Raw genomic sequence first — 23,739 nt, 5'->3', positions numbered from 1 at the left:
AATTTTGGACATTTGGCTTGCTTCCAATTTTCAGCATCAAGGGTTATATTGTAATGAACCTCTTGGCACATAGAATCATTGAAGGGAATTTTTAAGTCAATAGTATCAGCTAATTTTAAAGCTCTTGATATATATTGCTAAAATGTTTTTTTAATAAATGTGCTGTTTATATTCCTACTATATTTATTAGCTTTCGCTCGGTTATGCTGCAGTAAAAACAACATCTACATTTTTCGCTCGGTTATGCTGCAGTAAAAACAACATCTACATTTCAGATTTCAGTGGGTTCAACAACCAAGGCTGATTTCTTGCTCACAGTTTCCACTGGCTGTGGATCAGTTTGGCTCCTGTCCATGTGTCTCCTTCATTCTGGAATCCAGGATGAAGCAGCAGCTCTATCTGGGGCATGCTGGGACATCTGGGAAAAGAGCAATGGTACAAGTACATGATGCCTCTTAATGCTGCTGCTCAGATAAAGTGCAGGCCACTTCTCACATACCGTTGGCTGAAGCAAGTCACCTGGTCAAGCTCACCAAAACAAAGGGAAAAATATACTCCTCCCCTAGAGAAGGGTACAGCCAGGGACCCTATATAGATGGAACAGGTAGAAAATGGCAGGAAATGTTCAGAACAAATAATGCAATATACTAACATTACAATAATTCTAATTGTCCCATAGCTCCATTGACACTGAGAATGACAATTTTTAAATTTTAAATATTTTCAGATTTGATAGAGGAAGATGGTAACATCTTATATAATTTTATACATTTACATACTTGCGAGACTCAGAATATTTTCATGGTTTGTACCATTTAGGTTTGGTTTATTCAGGATCCTTGCCCTTTTTCTATCATATTTTGTGTTTTGGAATGAAGTATTTCTTTTTTTAATTAAGAACACCAAGACCTTACCCATCAAGGTTAGTGTATTTTTTTCTGATTTCACCTTAAATTTATTTATATTACTTTTGATAAATGGCATATTAAAATTCACATGTAGTCAAATTTATCATTTTTCTTTGTAATTTATGGTTTTCTGCTTAGCAAGTGCTTCCCTTTCCTAAAATCAGATTCATTTGTGCCTATTCTTTCTTTTACAGTGTTTTTATTTAACCCTTTCCCCCATGTAAGTTTATTTTGCAGTTAGTGTATGAGGTAAGGATAAAATTTGACCTTGCAATAGTGAACCATCATATAAGTTATACCTTTCTCTACTATTTTCTTCTTTACCTTCTTAATTGGAAATAGAGGCACAAAGCAGAAAGCATACTGAATGCAGGTGGGTGGGAGGGTCAACTGACTTGAATTTTAGAAATAGCCCTGAGATTAAATTGTTATATGACTTTAAGCAGTTCACATAATTTTTCTGGCTCTCTACCACTTCATCTGTAAAATGAAAACATTGGAGCTCAAAGAGCCCACTTATCCCTAAATCTCTTTGTCTCCTGTCTAGGTCTGGCATATTCCTATTACACATCCTATCACTGACTGATCCTGTGTCTGTGGCAGATATGGCTAGTGCGATGGGCCCCTTTTTCTTTCTGAGTTAAAATGATCAGAGAATTCTTCTTCCCATATTAACCCAAGAGGTTGCTGAATTAGATATTTGCTGAACAGATATTTGGATGCTGAACAGATAGTTGGATTAGGAATCCAAATATCTGTTCTTAGGTAATTCTGCCTGTGCTATTCTGAAATCGCCTTCCTGTCATGAAATCAAGAGTCCGTTTTGATCCCACTAGTACCCAATGTTCGAATCCAACTCCACTGCCCTTTATTCTGTATTCATATACATAAAGATTTAGAAGTAAGCCTTACATTGTTCCATTGACTATGGGCTATGGACTGCAAGTTATGTGTTAATAAACGTGCTGTTACCATTGAACCTGCTTGTACTGTAAATTAACTTAGAACTCAGTATGTTCCCAATTACTGTATGTGTGTGGCAGACTAGAACAAGCTATTCCAACACTTTTAGTTGATAACTTAAAAAAATCAAACAAAAAACTAAAAGTGTTGGAATAGCTTGTTCTAGTCTGCCACACATACACACAAAACAAAAACAAAAAACAAAAAAAAACTAGCCAAAGACTTTCAGGTTGGTAGTGACAGGGTAGAAACCAGCAACCAGATCTCTAGACTTTCAAACCCAGTGCTTTCCAATATATTAAATTATTTCTCCTACAAAGTCAATCATAAATCCTTCCATTCATACCAAGGCCTAGAGCCGTAAGCATTCCCCTTTAGTTGGCCAAGAGGAGAAATGAAACATTTGCTTTTTGTTTTCAATTGCTAGTAGCAAAATTATATTGATATGGTCAAGATGGAGCATTGAAATCAAAATTATGTAGGGAATAAAAGACAGCATAAATTAGCATTTGCTTCCACTGTGGTTTAAAGAGTTAGCATTATGCCAGCCTCATATAACATTCTGGGGGTGGGTTTATGGATGGATTGGGCAATATATCAAAAACCATTAAAGACCAGTGAGTTAGACATGGCAAAACGTCACTGCAGAGTAAATGAATGGTCATTGACAAAGGCTATTCTCAGGGAATATTGAATTATTTTCCCTGATATATGGTGACGTAGGACATGTATGATTACAGAGCATTCAATGTACAAGGATTCATTGTTATGCTCTGTTTCAATCCTTTTGTTAATTTAGAAGTTTAACGTTATGCCATCTACCCAAAGTCACAGAGTGAGCCAAAGGAATAGCAGATGGATTAGTTATCCATGTTTGTATAACAAATTATCCCCAAACATAAAGGCTTAAAACAACAGTAAACGTTTAATATCTATTACAGTTTGCATGCAAGAGAAATATTGGAGAGAACTGGCTGGGTGTTTCTGTCACAGAATCTCTCACAAGGTTGCAGTCAATATGGTGACTGGAATTCCAGTCATCTGAAATCTTGATTGGGGCTGAAGGATTTGCTTCCAAGGTAGGTCCCTCATATGGCCAGCAAATTGGTAATGGCCATTGGCAGGAGGCCTTGACTTCATCTTACATAGTCTCCTCCATAGGCTGCTTGAACGTCCCCTTGCTATGGCAGCTGGCTTCTCCCAGAGTGAGTGATCCAAAGGGGATCAAGGCCAAAGTCCCAACATCTTTTAAGACCTCATGTTAGGGCTTCCCTGGTGGCGCAGTCGTTGAGAGTCCGCCTGCCGATGCAGGGGACACGGGTTCGTGCCCCAATCCGGGAAGATCCCACATGCCGTGGAGCGGCTAGGCCCGTGAGCCATGGCCGCTGAGCCTGTGCGTCCAGAGCCTGTGCTCCGCAACGGGAGAGGCCACAACAGTGAGAGGCCCGCGTACCACACACACACACACACACACAAAAAAAAAAGACCTCATGTTAGATGCCATCCAACGTGATTTCTGCAATATCCCATTGGTTACAAGGTCAACCGTATTCGGTACAGGAGGGAACTACACAAGTGCATTAGTATCAGGAGGTCAGGATCATTGGCAGTTTAAGAGTTTAGAAGAATACCTAGCATATAGTAATATTATTAAACTATAAAGTAGTATATTACTATTAATAATTAGTGTTACTATATTAATATTTTATAGCATCATAATTCTAAAGATTCATAATTTTTTTTTTCTGTTCCTGTAGTCTAATTTTTGTAGGTTAAAGAAAAGAGATGAAAACATTTGGTTATAGAGTGAGAATCTGGATTCCATGACCATGGTTTTAATAATGAACCTAAGTTTTAAATCTGCCCTTAAAAAATTAGAGAAAAAATGAGTTAAATAACAGTATCTTATTTATATTTAAACATGAATAGTGACTGGATGAGTAACTATACCAATAACTATATACATATAGTATAACTATAATATATATAGTATATAATACATATAATACATAATACAAATAGTACATATAAAACATATAGTATATAATATGGTACATAATACATATAATACATATAGTATATAATACATATAATGCATACAGTATAATTATAATACATATAATAGAATGACAAGAATGGTCACCCAAAAAGTTCTCATAAAATTCTGTGGGAGTTTGGGCATTTTGAAAACTTGGTGGAATGAGGAGAGACTTAATGGAGAGAGGTCATTGTAATGAATTATTTAGAGATAGTTAGATTGTTAAAAGAAAAGGAGTAGAAAAGAGGGAACAGAATGAGTTAAAATTTGATGATGGGAAATCAGAGTATTCCTGGGATGGGGGAGAAGCATCGTTTCATTTGGCTGAAGCACTGGATGGAGACAACAACTATAAAGTTTATTCTTGAGGTAACGCAGAGATGCTGTAAGTGAAGCAGGGCCTAGGAAAAGGTTCATCAGGCAGCTTTTGCAAGCTGAACTAGAGGAGTAAGAAAATGGACAGAAGGAGATCAGTTAGAGGCAGCTGTACAAGGCACTCGAGGTTCAATGAGAATCTAAAAATTATGTGTCAGCATAAAAATAACTTACTTTTAATATTTTTAACAGACAGCTTTATTTTTTTTTTTAATGGGATTTATAGTTTGGGACATCTGAATGCACGTGGGTGCTGAGGAGAAGGCATTAACCAAACACTCTCCTAGAGCCAAAGAGGTTGAATTTAGTTAACATCATCTCTGTTTTCTTTATTCCTTCATCCAAAACCATTTTGTTAGTGACTGCATTGTTCTAGCTGCGATGAAAATTCTGTGAGGTGACAATGAAGACTCAACTTATGCCCTGTTTCTTTGTTTCCCTTAGGATAAAATATGTTCAAAAGAAGGTGCTGAGACTTGTTGTCTTTGATCCCTCTCTTCCTATTTACTCTTTTTTTTTTTTTTGAAGATTTAATTTTACTTATTTTTGGCTGCATTGGGTCTTCGTCGCTGTGTGCAGGCTTTCTCTAGTTGAGGCGAGCAGGGGCTACTCTTCGTTGCGGTGTGCAGGCTTCTCCTTGTCGTGGCTTCTCTTGTTATGGAGCTCTAGGCACGCTGGCTTCAGTAGTTGCAGCACGTGGGCTCAGTAGTTGTGGCACATGGGCTCAGTAGTTGTGGCTCATGGGCTCTAGAGCACAGGCTCAGTAGTTGTGACACACGGGCTTAGTTGCTCCGCTGCATGTGGGATCTTCCCAGACCAGGGCTTGAACCCTTGTCCCCTGCATTGGCAGGCGGACTCCCAGCCACTGCGCCATCAGGGAAGCTCTCCTCCTGTTTACTCTTGAACTCACTCCAGTGTGGTCTTTGCCTTCATGGTTTTATTAAAGATGTTTGTGCAAGTTCACCAGAGACCTCCTCCATGTTAACAAAGCCAGGGGTCAGTTCTCAGCCTACCTGTTCTTTCATAGGTATTTACCCAGTTCCTCCCTTTTGCTGCTTCTTGTCACTTGTTACCTGTCTTGCTATATCCCTCTGCTGATTTTCCTCTTGCTACTACTACATAATTTTCCACTGGTTTCTGCTACATAATTTATTTTACCAGTTCCTCTCCTTCTTTCCTACCTTTTAATGGTTCAAGTATCTAAGGGCTCATTCCTTGACCTTTTCTTCTTTATCAGCACCACTTTCTTGGTGATCTCATGTAGCCACCTGGATTAAAATGCTGTCTTGCTGTTGAAGACGTCCAAATTTATATATTTAGTTTAGACTTTTCTCTTGCCCTCTGATCCATATATCTATCCATCTGCCTACTCAGTATGTACAACTAAATATAGAATTGATATTGCAAACTGAAAGTCCAAAACTGAACTAATCTTTTCCTCCAAATCTGTTATTCACATAGGCTTTTCCATCTAAGTTGGAAAGGTTTTCTTCCTTGGATTTATCCTTGGCTTTCCTCTCTTTTTACTCTACCACATTCAGTAGCTATATCACAAATCCCATTGGCTCTACCATCACAATAAGTCCAAAATCCATTCTACCATCCTGGTTTGCATCACCACATCACTACCATCTCTCACCTGGATTACTGCCTTAGCCTGCTGTACTTGCCTTCTCTTGCCACACCCAACCAATATAATTTCACTACAATGTAGGAATAATTATTTAAGAATATAAGTCATACTGTGTAGCTTCACTGTTTAAAATGCTGTCCTGGCTCCACACTTCATTCACAGTAAAAGTAAAGTCCATATTATCATCTACAAGGTCCTTTCACTCTTCCCACCTTCATCACCATGTTATTGCCCAAGATAATGTTTTATCACTTCCTACTACTTTTATCCTTGCTCATTTTTTCTCTAGGCTGTCTGGCCTTTTAGCTGTTTGGCAACACACGAGGCATAGTCATAACTTAGGAGCTTTGTACTTGTTCTCTTTGCCCAGAATTCTCTTTTCAGTGATATTTGGAAGGGTAATTCTCTCACTTCCTGAAGTCTAATGAAATGTTCTCCTCAAGGATACCTGCCCTGTTGCCCTTCTTTAAAAACTGCAGACTGTTTGCTCCACTGAAACTCTCTCTGGTATCTTTATCTCCCTCTCCTTTTCCTTTATTTCCTAGGTTATATTACCTTGTGGCATAATGTGTATATGTATTTTATTCATTATGCTTATTGTCTGTCTCTACACATTAGAATGTACCCTTCATGAGGGCAGGAATCTCTGTCTCTTTTGTTCCTGTAGAAATATCTGGCACAGAGTAGATACTCAGTAAATAATAAATGAATTCATAACACATGGGGGGACAGATACATAAATAGAGCATATATAACTATGACCAAGCACTGCTGTAACAAGGAAGGAGCAGATCTACTCCATTCTTGGGTGAAAAATGTCCTTCAGAGAAGGGCTGATCTGAGTGCACTGTGAAAGTATTAATTTTGAAACTTTGATTGTTAAAATTTAATAAGGATGGCAAATTTCTGTCCTTTATATCTATCCTATAATGGAGTTTCTGGTGAAGAACAGAGGCAATGTTGAAGGTTTTTCCTATCACACGAGAGTATACAACTTGAGGTTCAAACAATCCCACCTGAATTAAACCTTAATTAAACACCCTGGGCTTCCCTGGTGGCGCAGTGGTTGAGAGTCTGCCTGCCGATGCGGGGGACACGGGTTTGTGCCCCAGTCTGTGAGGATCCCGCATGCCGCGGAGCAGCTGGGCCCATGGGCCATGGCCGCTGAGCCTGCGCGTCTGCGTCTGGAGCCTGTGCTCCACAATGGGAGAGGCCACAACAGTGAGAGGCCCGCGTACCACCAAAAAAAAAAAAAAAAAAAAAAACACACTGTGCATATAGTATTTCCTATACCCACCTGCCAAAATTCTACTAGTTCATCAAGGCTGAAATTAAATAAAATATCCTCCAAGAAACCCTACTTGCTTCTCCCTTATCAGAAATAAGCCCTCCCTTTTATAATTATTGGCTGGCATCCAATTCTCCCTCCTAAATTATAAACTCATTTTGAGTATAGACCTTTAGACCTACCTTTGTGTTCCTTACAGTTCACAAAAAAAGTCCTGGCATACAGTTGTAGGTAAGAGGTTACACAAAATTAGAATCCTTCCAAACCTAATAATATATTGGAATAACTCAATCCGGTTTCATTGATAACATCTAATTTTGGTGTACTGCCATAAGGCATACAGAAATTGAACCTATGATATTGGTTTTATGGGCCTCTTCAACCAAGGAGAAGAAAGAGAAAAATCATTCAATGCCTCTTATTTCCAGGAAATGTGATGGCCTTTTTACATGTATAATCCCATATGATAGTCAAACTAGCACCACAGAGCAGGTGTAATTGTCCTTTTTTGTTCTGCAAATGAGAAAACAGAGTCTCATAAATGTTAAATGACATCTTGAAGGTCACACATCCTGTAAGTGACACAGAGCTAGAGTTCTAACCCAGTTGCGTATTATTCCACTAAATCACCGTCCACAAGGCAAAGGAAATGAACAAACCAGAAGTGGTGGCAAATTCAAAATGTTGAGGAAACAATGGGCTGCAATAAAATGGACATGATGAATGTCATATTGGGGCATAGTGTGTGGAACTAATTCCACAGTGCCATAGACAATTGGTTTGGGGAACAGTTCACACTAAAGCTTACAAGACAAGGAGCTATTCTTGACTTTGTCTTCAGTAAAACACTGGTGCCATCAGTGCCGTTAAAGGAGGTTGCAGTGATAAGGCACGATGATGGTTCTATAATTAAGTTTGACATCGTCACTGGAAATCATATCAGGTATTGTTGGCTCGATGAACTTTAAGGAAAAAAAAAAATAGAATGAGCTAGAAACTGCCTGAAGGGAAAGTTATAAAATTAAAATCCATAGAATCCAAAGGAAATGGGTTTAAGAATAAATTATGAGAATCCCAAAGATTTGTCAGCTACAGCACAACCAAAAAATAGGAGCTAAGAGGGTGATAATAGAAGCAGACTAGCTGGATGCAGGAAGAGAAATTGATTCAGGTCAAAGAATTCTCTTTTGAATAGTATAGGACTAGTCTATGTATGTCATTCCAATGGTGAGAGTTCTATCTAAGGGACAGTAAAATAGAAAAAGAGAAATAGTAAAGAAAAAATTTAAAAATATTGTCTTGTAGATATCCAAAATAAAGCCCTATACCTTATCAAATATTTTATACAGTCCTACTTATCCTACAGTTTCAGAATATGAGAAGGGAGGTGGAACTTTTATAGGCACTGTAACTGTAGCACTTTACCAAAACATTTCTTCTTCCTGAGCACACGTTTTCCAGCATTCCTTCCATTATTTGTGTTTGTGTCATTGAGTACTAGCCAGTGGAACATGAAAAGAATTGACATGTGCTACTCTAGGCTGAGCCCATGAAACCCTCTTAAGGGTAAGCCTCCATGCTCTTTCCCATTCCCTTTCATGCAAATAAGCAAGACATCTTTGGAAAGCATGATTGGCAATCACAGAAGTACAACATGGAAAGATATTGCATCTATGAGATGCCCATCGATTTGGAAAGTCAATTTTTGAGGTTATTTGGGTAAGAAATAAATTTCTATAATGTTTGATCCATCATATATTTTGGGTTTGTGTGTGACAGTGATAGGTATTTCCTTAAATGATGTAAAGATTCAACCTCATTAACAGACAAATAAAGAAATAAAGACCCAGAAAATTTAGAAGTAGAGTTAAGAATAGGGACAGGGCTTCTTAAAAACTTCTTTGTTTGAGGCTAAGGGGCTGCAGCTATGGGAAGAATTGGGACCTACTTAAAATTAAGCACATTTAATGAGTATTTAATTTGAAAATTTAATAGGAGATGGTCATGAGGACAAAATTATCAATATGTTTCTAAACTAAGAAAGTGGAAATAAAGAATTCAAATAAATACCAGAAGAGTATAAAATGAACATAAGGGAAAGATTTAAGTGACATAGATCTTGATTCTGACTCTATTTTTTTGGCTGTGTCGGGTCTTAGTTGCAGCAGGTGGGATCTTCATTGAGGCATGTGGATGTCTTGTTACAGTGCACGGGCTTCTCTCTAGTTTTGGAGTGTGGTTTTTCTCTCTCTAGTTGTGACACGTTGGTTTAGATTCTTTGAATGACTTTGATATGGAAAGTTCAGGAAACAACAATAAAACAGAAAAAAATCAGTCAAATGTTCTACTCTGTCTACATGTCTTAATAAATGTGATGAACTAAACACTCATATTTTCTAGACAGTATCATTCCTCTGACCAAACAAACAGAAGTCTTTTACTCATGGACATAGAAAACAAACTTACGGTTACCAAAGGGGATAGTGCAGGTGGAGCGAGATAAATTAGGAGTTCGGGATTAACATATACACACTACTATATATAAAATAGGTAAACAAGGACCTACTCTATAGCACAGGGAACTCTACTCAATATCTTGTAAAAACCTATAATGGAAAAGAATCTGGAAAAAATACATGTGCATATATATACACACATATATATATTACTAAATTACTTTGCTGTACACCTGAAACTGACACAACATTGCAAATTAACTATACTTCAATTAAAAAAATAAAACAGGAGTGTATTTTTTTTTTCCAAGAGTCCTTTTTTTTCCGTGGATTTATGTGATATTTCAGTAGATCCCTTTTGATTTTTGGGTGTGGACATCAGAGGGGAACTGCCTTCCTCTGCAGACTTTTTGAAATAGGGAGACATGCTCTGATCCCTTTTACTACCCTCTCTCAGAAATAAAAATGTGACATCAAATCATGGCTCTCTTAGCTCTGATATGAAACCTAGGGTCAAGTTTAAAAAGGAAATGTACCATCTCCAAACAAACCAACAAAAAGTCTTAAGTACAAGATTTATCAGGTTTTACATTTATTTCTTCCCTCAGTGTGTTCTGTTTTCTTGGAGAAAGTTTAAATGTAATGAAGCCCAGAGAAGAGCCTAGATAAGAGACACTATCTGCTAATGCCACCTGCATCCAATGAGAAAGGCAGCACTGGGATATGGTGATAATTCTAGCGTGCCAAGTCCAGTTAGGAGATTCATCAGAGTCTCACAAAGAGAAGCACAGCACTGGGACTTCCTATCATCTCTAGCTTCTATCTATTCATTAATAAGTAAGAGTCAGAGGAGTAGAGAACATATTGGTATTATGTATCCTGGGAGGTAAAGATCAAGAGGTGAGCCAGTCCGGTTAGTGTGAAAGCAATTAGTTCTAATAAAACCTGGGAAATGTTTAACAGGTCTGAGGGAGCCAGCAACCCAGTAGCAGATGAGATTCTGGGTAGAGGAGATGGGCTGGCTGGTCGAAATGATTGTCTTAATGACTCCACCTGAAGATGGGTGCTGAAAGCCTTTTATGAGAGGGATGGACGAGTCATGGCAGGAAGTGCAATAAAGACTTCAGAGATGCATATGCCCTGGCAGTTGGCAAAGTGACTTTTAAGAAAAGAGAACTAATTTAACTGCTACACAAGTCACTCTCATAGATTATGTTTTCAGGTTAATAACATTGAAGAGGAGAAATAGAAATGGTTTTAGAAGAATGATGCAGCCGTTTCAGGATACCAAGGACATTTTAGGTTTTAAGATTTTTGTTACAAATAACAAATGAAGAAATGGGAGAGTTGTTAAACTAAAATAAATCTACAGGAAAGGACCCAGGAGCCATTTCACAAAAGAAAAGGAGGAAGACCATGGCTACATTTTTCAATAAGAAAAGAAAATATAAGTGCAGCAAGTAAAGGCATACCTTGTATTGTGCTTTGCTCTACTGCGCTTTGCAGATATGCTGTTGTTTTACAAATTGAAGGTGTGTGGCAGCCCTGCATCAAGCAAGTCTGTTGGCATCACTTTTCCAACAGCATTTGCTCACTTCATGTCTCTGCATTTTGGTAATTCTCGCAATATTTCAAACATTTTTATTACTATTACCTTTGTTATGGTGATCTGTGATCTTTGACGTTACTTTTGTAATTGTTTAGGGGTGCCTTGACACACACCCACATAAGACTGTGAACTTAATTGATAAATGTTTTGTGTGCTCTGACTGCTCCACTGACTGGACATTCAGCCGTCTCTCTCTCTCTTCTGACCTCCCTATTCCCTGAGACAAAACAATATTAAGATTAGGCCAATTAATAACCCTACAACGGCCTCTAAGTGTTCAAGTGAAAGGAAGAGTCACACATCTCTCACCTTAAATCTAAAGCTATAAATAATTAGGGTCAGTGAAGAAGGCATATCAAAAGCTGAGATAGGCCAAAAGGTAGGCCTCTTACACCAAACAGTTAGACAAGGGGTGAATGCAAAGGAAAAGTTCTTGAAGGAAATTAAAAGTGCTGTGGTAGTGAACACACAAATGATAAGAAAACAAAACAGCCTTCTTGCTGATATGGAGAAAGTTTAAGTGGTCTTAACAGAGGATCATGCCAGCCACAACATTCCCTTAAGACAAAACCTAATGTAGAGGAAGGCCCAATCTCTCTTCAATTCTGTGAAGGCTGAGAGATCTGAAGAAGCTGCAGAACAAAAGCTTCAAGCTAGCAGAGGTTGGCTCATGAAGCTAAAGTAAAGAAGCTGTCTCCATAACATAAAAATGCAAGGTGAAGAAGCAGGTGCTGATGCAGAAGCTGCAGCAAGTTATCCAGAAGACCTAGCTAAGATAATGATAAAGGTGGCTACACTAAAGAACAGATTTTAAATGTAGATGAAACAGCCTTATATCGGAAGAGGGTGCCATTTAGGACTTTCATAGCTAGAGAGGAAAAGTCAGTGCCTGGCTTCAAAGCTTCAAAGGAGAAGCTGACTCTCTTGTTACGGGTTAATGCAGCTGGTGATTTGAAGTCAGTGTTCAGTTGCCATTTCAAAAATCCTAGGGCCCTTAAGAACTATGCTAAACCTACTACTCTGCCTGTGCTCTATAAGTGGAGAATCAAAGCCTGAATGACAGCACATCTATTTACAGCATGGTTTATAGAGTATTTTAAGCCTACTGTTGAGAGCTATGCTCAGAAAAGAAGATTCCTTTCAAACTATTGGTGTTCATTGGCAGCGCACCTGGTCACCCAAGAACTCTGATGAAGATGTACAATGAGATTAATGTTATTTTTATACCTGCTAACACAACATCCATTCTGCAGCACATGGATCAAGGAGTAATCTCGACATTCAATTCTTTTATTTAAGAAATACATTTTGTAATGCTACAGCTGCCATAGATAGTGATTCCTCTGATGGATCTGCACAAAATTAACTGAAAACCTTCTGGAAAGGATTCACCATTCTAAATGCCATTAAGAACATTCATGATTCATGGGAAGATGTCAAAATATCAACATTAACAGGAGTTTGGAAGAAGTTGACTCCAACCTTCATGGATGACTTTGAGGAGTTCAAGACTCTAGTTAGAAAGTAACCACAGATGTGGTGGAAATAGCAGCAAAACTAGAATTAGAAGTGAAGCCTGAAGATGTGACTGAATTGCTGCAATCTCATGATAAAATTTCACGAATGAAGAGTTGCTTCTTGTAGATGAGCAAAGAAAGTGGTTCCTTGAGATGGAGTCTGCTCCTGGTGAAGATGCTGTGAAGATTGTTGAAATGAGGACAAAGTATTTAGAATAAATAAAGCATTATGGAGCCAATTCTATAAAGAATAAAATATTAATTTATTGGTCACACATTCTTTTGAAATATCAGGTACCCATTAAAATACTTATAATAATTTTAGGGAGTTCCCTGTGGTGCAGTGGTTAAGAATCCGCCTGCCAATGCAGGGGACATGAGTTCGAGCCCTGGTCCGAGAAGATCCCACATATCGCAGAGCAACTAAGCCCGTGCACCACAACTACTGAGCCTGCACTCTAGAGCCCACAAGCCACAACTACTGAAGCCCGTGCACCTAGAGCCTGTGTTCCGCAACAAGAGAAGCCACCGCAATGAGAAGCCCGCTCACCGCAAAGAAGAGTAGCCCCCGCTTGACTCAACTAGAGGAAGCCCACACGCAGCAACAAAGACCCAACGCAGCCAAAAATAAATTTAAAAAAATATATACTGATAATGATTTTGTAGTGAAGTGAAAAAAATGCATGTACATAAGATGGATGCTAAGCCAATAAATTAGGGTAAAATTAAAATATATAGCATGAGTTAAGTTACTTAAAATATATCCAGAAGACTTAGATGTAAATTATCAAAATATGGTCAACAGCCAAGATTTTAAATCATGCATTAATGCAGGATATTTTTCTCTCTTCATAATTGTGTACATTTCCAAACATTTACCTATTGTCTATATATTGCATAAATTCCCAGTTAATTTTTAAATGAAGTAAGCAATTTAAAAATATTTAAGGCATGCAAAAGTATAAAATCTAATGAGAACAAAGGGTATACCATGAAATTCAAGCCTCTTTCCATCTGTCTTTAATGATTTCCTTCCCTTCCCTAGAAGGAGGCAATCAAGTCACAGTTATCTGTTTTGAGTGTGTCGTTCCTGAGATATTCTAGGGAAATGTGTAATTTATTCAGCCACTCCTCTATTGATATAGAGCCAGATCACCTTTGATTCACTGGTGTGACAAACGCAACTACAAAGAATATCTTCAAATTCGGTAATTTAGAAGCATATGTCTGAGTATTAGTTATTTTGTATTACTGTTTCCTGGTGTTGTTCTTTAATCAGTGATTTAAATTCTTTTTTCTTAAATTATCTTTATCTTCTGATGACTTCAGAGGTGGAGTTAGACTCTCACTGTCTTCTTTATAGACGAAGGTCCTCTTGCAACCTCCAACTACCTCAAAAGTAGACTTAATGTTGTATTGCTCTGAGCAGCACAACTAGATCCACAGAACTGAAGTAAAAGGGGAAGCATATTTCAGGTCAGTACCAAGAAGTGCTGCCTAATAACAGCAGTAATGACAGTGACAGCAAGTTCTATTTCCATTTTTAGTGACCTCTCTCTTGAGCTACCTTATGAGACAGCCAGTTCTTCAGTATTGGAAATATTCCAAGAGAGCCTGGAATGACCCATCAAATACATTGAGGGAAAAACTGTAAATGTTTGAAGGGGATGACCTAGAATATTTTCCTCTAAGTCCAGCATCCTCTTTTGCCTATGTTAGAACTTTTGGATTAAGAATTTAGTTAACATCCTAATGAACTTGCAAGGAAGGGTTGGAAAAGTCACTTAGCTTTTCGTTTTCTATGCTGTAAAAAAAGTGACTTGAATAGTCCTGTCAGAAGAATATTACACAGATTAATTAGCCGATGGCTGCACAGTGATAAAGATTATACAGTACCAGGTCTACCTAATAATAAGGGCTGCAGAAAGGGCCAATTGGACTTTTCCCATTTAACCAGCACTTTGTAATGGTAAAATGGAGGGCAAAGGTTGAAATGGCCAAACAGAATAAAAATATAGAAAGAGTACATAGCGTGCAAATGCAAATGCTTAAAAACACACACATGACAACAACTTAATTAACCTGTAGAGACCTCTGCCACCTAATGGTCTCAAAGCAGATAGATTAGACAGGATATTTAAAAGGGATTATGGTTTGTAATGAGAAGAGGATCTGCAGTTAACTAGCATATCCTGGTTTGGGCTTTTAAAATGACCTTCTAATTTTGTACTTTAAAAGATAAGCTTTATTTTTTAGAAGAGTTTTAGAATTACAAAAAATTTACAGAGAGAGTCCACACCCCACAGAGTCTTATACACCCCACAGCCAGTTTCTCCTATTAATAACATTTTTCATTAGTATGGTACATTTGTAATAATCGATGAACTGATATTTATACATTGTTATCAACTACTGTTCATACATTAGATTTCCTTAGTTTTTACCTAATTTCCTTTTCCTGTTCCAGGATCCCATCCAAGGTACTACAGTACATTTAGTCATCATACCTCCTTAGGTTCCTCTTGCCTATCACAGTTTATCCGGTTTTTTCTTCTTTTCAATGACTACTATGAACTGAATTAATTATGTCTCTCTCAAAATTGATATGGTGAAGCCCTGGCACCCAGTGTGTTGATATTTGGATAGGGCCTTTGGGAGGTAATTTGGTTTAGATGAGGTCAGGAATGTGGGGCCCTCATGATAGAATTAGTGTTCTCAAAAGAAGAGATGCCGGAGAGTTTGCGTTCTCTCTCTCTCACCACCCCCCACCCCGCCCTCATGGGAATCAGTGAGAAGGCGACTGTCTGCAAGCCAGAAAGAGAATCTCACCAGAACTCAACCATGCTGGTACCCTGATTGCAGACTTTTAGCCTGCAGAACAGTGAGAAAACTATTGTCTGTTTTTAAGGCACTCATGTTATAGAATTTTGTTATGGCAATCCAAGCTAAGACCACTTTGACCTTGACAGATTTGAGGAGAACTGATCAAGTATTTTGTAGGATGTCTCTCAATTTGGATTTCTCTGATGTTTTTCTCAGGATTAGATGGAGATATATGTTTGGGGGAGCAAGATCGTAGAGGTACAGTGCCATTTTTATCATAACATATCAAAGGGACATGCTCTCAACATAAATCATTACTGATGTTGATCCTGATCAACCAGCTGAGGTCAAGTTTGCCAGGTCTCTCCTCTGGCAAGTTCCAATCTTTCCCTTTCCAAGGAAGTCTGCTACGTGCAGTACACACTTAATGTGGAGGGAGCTAGGATGACAGAGGGTCTACATAAGTTATTTAACATTCTTCTGCATGGAAGGCCTGCCTTTTTTCTCCCATTAATCTATGTATTCAATCTTTATTTGTACCACTGTTGACTCATGAATATTCATTTTACACTTGGGGTTGTGATCCGATATGACTTTGTTTATTTTGTTGCTAAATGTTTTCCAGCTTTAACCAGTGGGGGCCCTTTCGGTTGGCTCTTGTGTCCCTTTGAAATACAGTCAGCCCTCTGTATCCCACATCTGTGGTTCCAACCAACTAACTGCTGGTGAAAAATATATGGAGCCCTTTTTTACTTGCTACCATTACAAGATGCTTCAGGCTCACCTTGTATAAATCATGCCTGAGCCAAAGAATCAGCCTCTTCTCCAAGAGTCGTGTTGTTTTGTTTGTTTGTATGTTTGTTTTGTTGGTTGGTGGATTATATTAGAGACCAAGATGTGGGCCCTAAGTGTGTTATAGGCTTACCCTTTGGTAGCAACTTTATTTTTTCTCTTTCCCACAATTATTCATGGGAATTTTCTGTTGCTAATAAGAACAAAACCACTTAGTTCTCATGTTAGGCAAGATGGTATATGTGATGGATTTTGGTAAGGTATGAAGTGCCAAAGATATAGAATAGGTCTATATTGTTGGTCATAGGTTGAGTGACCTCATAGGTAGTATCTACACATGGATTAATGGGCAGTAATGAAAGAAATAAGGGAAGGTGTTACATACACATGGCACACTCACACACCTAATCTCAGTCATTTTCACTCACTAGGATTGTTGGCTTCCAACTTCTTAAAAATAACAGTATCAGCATGTACTACAACGTTCATTGCAGCACTATTTACAATAGCCAGGACATAGAAGCAACCTAAGTGTCCATCGACAGATGAATGGATAAAGAAGATGTGACACATTTATACAATGGAATATTACTCAGCCGTAAAAAGAAACGAAATTGAGTTATTTGTAGTGAGGTGGATGGACCTAGAGTCTGTCATACAGAGTGAAGTAAGTCAGAAAGAGAAAAACAAATACTGTATGTTAACACATATATATGGAATCTAAAAAAAAAAAGTTTCTGATGAACCTAGGGGCAGGACAGGAATAAGGACACAGACATAGAGAGTGGACTTGAGGACATGGGGAGGGAGAAGGGTAAGCTGGGACGAAGTGAGAGAGTAGCATTGACGTATATACACTACCAAATGTAAAATAGCTAGCTAGTGGGAAGCAGCTGCATGGCACAGGGAGATCAGCTCGGTGCGACCACCTAGAGGGGTGGGATAAGGAGGGTGGGAGGGAGATGCAAGAGAGAGGGAGGGGGTATGGGGATATACATATGCATATAGCTGATTCACTTTGTTATACAGCAGAAACTGACACAACACTGTAAAGCAATTATACTCCAAAAAAGATGTTAAACAAAAAAACCTAAAATAAATAAATAAATAAAACAAAAAATAACAGTATCAGGAACTCTGTGCTATTTTCAAAGGAATCCAATTCTTCTAATTTTCTCTATACTCCTGACACTTTAGTGTTTATTTACCAAGGTACGGATGTCTCCATAAGTACCTTCTGCTGGGTTTCAAGGCTTTTTGTTTGTTTGTTTTAGCATTATTTTCTTCACTGAAGGAATCTTAACATTATTAGTTTTAATCATCTAATTTTGAACAGTGTAAACATTTAATTGGTTCTGAAAATTCCTCAGTAGTAGAGTAAATTAGATGAGCATGTTGGCCATATTTTTCATGCAAAGTGGAAAAAAAAAAAAAAAAAAAACAGCCTGAAACTGTAGAACAGTGAATATGATGAACAGTGAAGTTTTTCAGTTTCGTAAAGGAAGCTGACTAGAATCTCTTAAGTATGAGAAAAATTAAAATACACTGATATTCAAGTGGGATTGGTAGGCAACACTCTTCTGAGTAAGTCTGTAAAAAAGCGGGTCAGGTGGTTTGAAGATTATTCAGTATTAGTATATCTGTGTAAGTAAATATCATTCTTTTAAACCCAAAACGTTAAGCCTGATAAAATTGTTTTGCTTGGTTGGTCCTGAATTTTAAAAGGCAATTTTAGTTTTAAATGAGGGGAAGCTTTATTATTATTTTTATTTTCATCTCCATTGCTGCAATATCATACAACTTCCATGATTTGCCTACACATATAGGTATTATAAAACCTTCCCACTACACTGAAAATCAAATTCATCTTCTTACCATGGTTCATGGGGTCCTACACTGTCTGGCTCCTGTCTTCCTGTCCACCCTTATCTTCTACTCATTCTGTTCTTCTACTATTCTCTACACATAAGCCACCCTGGCCTTCTTTCTGCCCCTCAAACAATTTGAGCTCACTCCCTCCCCACTTAGGTTCTCAGCAGACTCTCTTCTTCTGTGTGGAATGTTCTGTTCCTATTTCTTCCAAGGATTGCTCCTTGTCATCATTTCAGGTCTTATCTCAAATGCTCTGAAAAACTTTTCCTTAGCGCCTTGTCTAAATAATGCCCAATTGTTTTTTTATACCACTGTTCATTTATTTCTTTAGAGCACATATCATCACCTGAACTTATCACACTGGTTTATTTATTTATATGCATCATTTCATTTAACAGATATCAAAGAACACCTACTATGTGCCAGACACTGTTAGAGGCTCTGTGCACATAACAGTAAACTACAAAAACAGTAAATAGTAAATAAAACAGAAAATTCCCCTGACTTTGTGATGCCTACCATTATAGTAGGGTACAGTGGTCAGTAAGCAAATAGTAGAGGTCATATATCATACGTTGGGTGGGTGTAAGTTCTATAGAGACTAATAAAATAAAGGAAAGGGAAAGGGAGGCCTAGGGGTAGCAGTTGGTGGTGGTGATCAGGGCACATTTCCTTAACAAGGTGACATGGGAGCCGACTGAAGTTAGTATTGGCAATCTGAGCAAGAAAGGTCTTGAAGCAGAAGTGTACTTGTTATTTTTGATGCATAACATCAAGAGTCCAGGTGACTTGAGTGGACTGGATGAGGCAGGAAGTTGTAGTTGTTAAAGTCCTAAAAGTAGGGCTTCCCGGGTGGCGCAATGGTTGAGAGTCTGCCTGCCGATGCAGGGGACACGGGTTCGTGCCCCAGTCCAGGAAGATTCCACATGCCGCAGAGCAGCTGGGCCCGTGAGCCATGGCTGCTGAGCCTGCGTGTCCGGAGCCTGTGCTCCGCAGCGGGAGAGGCCACAGCAGTGAGAGGCCCGCGTACCACAAAAAACCAAAAAAAGTCCAAAAAGTAATAACCATGTAGGGGCTTGAGACTACTGATTTCCCCATAAATATGAAGGTACATGTTCTGTAGGCATTTGAAATAGTAGACTTTTCCAACCTTCTCTCTCCTCCCACTCTGCAGAAGCTGAGGACAAGGAACTCTGTAGTATTACTACCCCCAAAGAACTGAGATCACAATAGGTCCAAGAGTGATGATGATAGTAAACTGCCAGAATTGAATTACTGAGACATTTACTGCCACATCTAATCCATTGAGCGTAGTTCAGTGATTACTTAAATATGTTACAAGTGCTCTCTAGGTTTTAAAAAATGGACTGGAATATTCCTTTACAGATATTCTTTTACACACATTCCTATGTGTTTTTTTTAAGATTAGCCATTAATAGTAAACATTAATATTAACTATTATTTAAATTTAGTATGTTAGAGCTTTAAAATACTTTGAAAATATAAGCTAGTATTTTTAAAAATAGCATTTAATATTGTTAATGAAGGCTTAAATCACAAAAACTAATCTCAGAATAAAAACATATATGTGTGTGTATATATATATATACACACACACATATATGTACCCACATACACAAAAACACACATACACATACACACATAAAAATTAGCAGAGGTGTGTTCTCCAAGAACCTCCCTTCCTGGGTCATGGTTTAACTCTAACCCTCATTCTGGGATTTCTCCTTATAGTTATAATTTGACTGGATAGACACGCTAGACCTGTCCATGGATCACTATATTTTGTATGATAACTATGAAAAGGGATGATACTTATGAAGAATAATGTTCTGGAATACTGTTTTAACACATCATTTTGAGTAAAAATTAACATCCATTTATGGTTAAAAGTCTCAATAAAGTGGGTACAGAGGGAACATACTTCAACATAATGAAGACCATATATGACAAACCCACAGCTAACATCATACTCAGTGGTGAAAGCTAAAAGCATTTCCTTTAAGATCAGGAATGAGACAAGGATGCCTACTCTTGCCACTTTATTTCAACACAGTATTGGATGTTCTAGCCACATCAGTTAAGCAAGAAAAAGAAATAAAAATAATCCAAATTGGAAAGGAAGGAGTAAATCTGTCATTGTTTGCAGATGTCATGATACTACATATAAAATCCTAAAGACGCCACCAAAACACTATTAGGACTAAAAAATAAAATAGGTGGGTACAAACTTCCAGTTATAAAATAAATGAGTAATGTGAATGAAATGCACAGTATGGGGAATGAAGTCAGTAATATTGTCATAACTTTCTTTGTATGGTGACAGATGGTAACTAGACTTGGCATGATGGTCATTTTGTAAGATACAGAAATATCAATTCACTCTATTGTGCACCTGGAACTAACATGATGTTATAGGTCAATTATACTTCAATAAAAAGAGAAGATAAAAGAAAATCAGAATTGTTCATGATCACCTGGCAAGTCAAATTAGTAGATTTCAACAGAAAATTTTCAAGGCTGAAGGGCTGTGTATTCTAAGTGATATTTCTACTCAGTGGTAATGTTTAACTGAGCCTTTGATTTCTGTTTATTTTTTCTCCTTTTGGATGCCTACAGGTGTAGAATGAGGAAGTTATAAATGGATTATTCAGAAGATTTTGGCTGTAATACAGAACTGAAGTAAAATCTATTAATCATTTCTCCATTACTGATGCCCCTATACTAAGTCACAATGATTCTTTATTGGGCAAGCATACCAGATTGGTGTCCCATGATAATTTAAAAGGCATAACAGTGAGACACAAATATGTATCACAAAGAGAAACCCATCATCCCTCCAACTGACTTGTGCATTGTTGAAAATGAAAGCAGAATTTCCAGGAGGTGTACAATAATGCTTCCATGGCAATTTTGGATCTCAGTTTCATTCCCAACTTGGTCATTTGGTTTCCACAACAAACCACTACCTTTTCTTGTGCAATAAGGTTAAGGTCTGTGCCCAGTTCACAAGGGCATTGTACAGCTTATTAAATATACGTAATATGTTTTGGAACTGTCCTTAGAATGAATGAGATGGATGCAAAACAAGATTAACCTCTGTTGTGTGGCTTTTCTGAGTCTAATCAAATGTATAACACATCTTTTTTCAAAAGGTACATGGCAAAATCTACAATATATGCAATGTTAATAAACTTCTCCTAGCTTTAATGATCCCTATTAGGACACCACATATTTTAATTGTATTGTCAAATGTATTTGAGAGCCCCACTTGGTGTGCACAGTGTACATTAGAGAGAAAAAGGTATTTTTCTCCATGGAGGAAATTCATTTTATCACACTGAATGATTGGTACCATGATTGAGGGGGGAAAGGAAATGCAGTCAGCATGAAATTGATTCAATTTACTTACTTAAAGCAGATTCCACATCAACCTACTAATAACTCTACTAATGGTAATAATAATTGTAATTATAATTGAGGTTATTAAATACTATAAAAGCTACATAACTTTTTTTTACAGCTAAACAAAAACCTTAAAATCCCTAATAATCCAAGACAAGTTTTGGTCCTCCTGTTAAACACTATACTCATTCTTTCATTCATTCACCCATCCATATCTGCATTTGATAAATATTTATCAAACACCTACTATATGCCAGGGCCTATACCTGTATTTGGAGATACAGCCTTGAATGAAATCAGGTGAAGACCCCTCTCCTTATTGAGCATGAATTTATAGTTATTAGTTTACCATATAATTGTTTATTATGTTACATAAAGTGTCTCATGTGGTGATAACTGACTGGGGGAAGAATAATGCAAGGGATGTGTGGTGACTGTGGGAAGAGAGTTGCACTTTTAAGTAGCGTGGTTGGGGAAGGACATGCTGAAAAAGTGAAAGTAGAGCACAAAGCTGAGGGACAAAGATGATTCCATGCAGATTCTTAGAGTGAGAGCATTTCTAGCAGAAGACAAGAAAGCACATTAAACCTGAGGCAGGGGAGCCTGCTTAGCAGTATTCAATCACGAGACCAGAGTGAACCCAGTGAAGAGGAGAGCAATGAGAGATAATAGAGCCAGACCTTGTAGGACTTTTTAGGCCATTTTAAAGGTCTTTTGTGTTTGGAAATATGAAGAGATCAATGAAATAGGAGAAACTGTGATCATAGCATCCTAGAAGCAGAATGAAAAGAGTTTCAAGGAGAATTTTAATAGTACTGTCTACTATCACATTATAGTGCAAATAACCATTGTTCCTTACCTGTGATGTTCAGAGAACTCTGACCTCTGGGTGAATAACTACCATGTTTGTCTTATTCTCCATTGTCTCTGCTGCAACTAGCCCAGTGCCTGATACATAGAAACACTCAATAAATATCTATATTTCAAATAGATGAATACACTTTCTAGTTTAATGATTATAGCAAAATTATTCATTAGCTTTCTCTTACAGATAAGAGAAGACCAAGAGAGGGTAAGGGAGGTGCTCTCGGGTTTTCTGAGCCTACAACTGGTGGTCCTTCTGGTCTTGATAATAGAACTTGAAATTTTCAGAGTAAATGCCTGAGATCTGGGACTTTCCTTCTCCTCTTGAATATTAGAAAAATCTGAACCTTACCTGCTGCTCATTGCTGGCTGTGAATACCTCTTGGTGCTGATTTTGCCTCCCCACTCTAAGATGTCACCAGCTACCCTGCTGAATTCACATCTTGCCAACCACAACCTAGCTTGGGCCTCAAATGGCCAGTGTAAACAAACCAAAAATTATCACTTGGAAGGAACATCTGATTATCTCAGCAGCAATTGCAATGAAAACAGAACACAGGAAAGGGCAGCTGTCTACTTCACTGCTTTCATTCCAGGCTCTGATTGTTATGGAATGAGGTGGCCTTTCCACCTGGCAGTGGATCATAGGACCAGGTGGTGCCAGGTGGCATGGACTGTGGGGAAGAAGTTGGAACATCTGTGACCCACCCATTTAGGCTCTGATGAGTCTCTTCAAATCTCTAGGATGCCCTAATCTACAAAAAATAAAAATATAACAAAGAAGGATCCTAGAGATCTGGTTTGGGATCCTGGCCCTACAACTTACATGCTGGTGATCTTAAGCAAGATGTTTTTACGTCTCTGAGATACTGTTGCATCAGTGGTGAAATGTTAATAATGCCCAATTCACAATGTTGTTGTGAGAATTAATGGAAAACCATGCAAAAAGAATTAGCTATGGTGGAGACCACAAAATGTTGGTTGACTCTGATGCAAAATTGCACTAATAATGTTCAGCTTACTAGAGTTCTTTATCGGGCTTTGGAGCAAATGTGTACTCAACTAATGAAAACATTATATTGCATTGTAGTGTTAAAAGATAAACTGAGACATGTTCAAAGTTCTAAGAGTTTATCTGAGCAAAAATAAATTCACATTGGGCAGCATCCAGTCTAGAA

The 23,739-nt window shown here is 37.9% G+C and overlaps 1 long non-coding RNA gene across 1 annotated transcript; it reads right to left on the bottom strand.

Moving 5' to 3' along the window:
• Window positions 1-47: 47 nt before the first annotated feature.
• On the bottom strand, window positions 48-23,003 carry LOC132597395 (uncharacterized). The gene is made up of 3 exons (XR_009564169.1): window positions 22,914-23,003; window positions 22,557-22,645; window positions 48-418 (listed from the first exon to the last, which is right to left on the bottom strand). It is a non-coding gene; the product is annotated as an uncharacterized lncRNA (long non-coding RNA).
• Window positions 23,004-23,739: the final 736 nt, after the last annotated feature.

This window comes from Globicephala melas, chromosome 6 (genome assembly GCF_963455315.2).
Source record: "Globicephala melas chromosome 6, mGloMel1.2, whole genome shotgun sequence".
Lineage (NCBI taxonomy): Eukaryota > Metazoa > Chordata > Mammalia > Artiodactyla > Delphinidae > Globicephala > Globicephala melas.
Note: the sequence above shows the minus strand (reverse complement) of the source record. Positions and strands in the feature narration are given on the sequence as shown.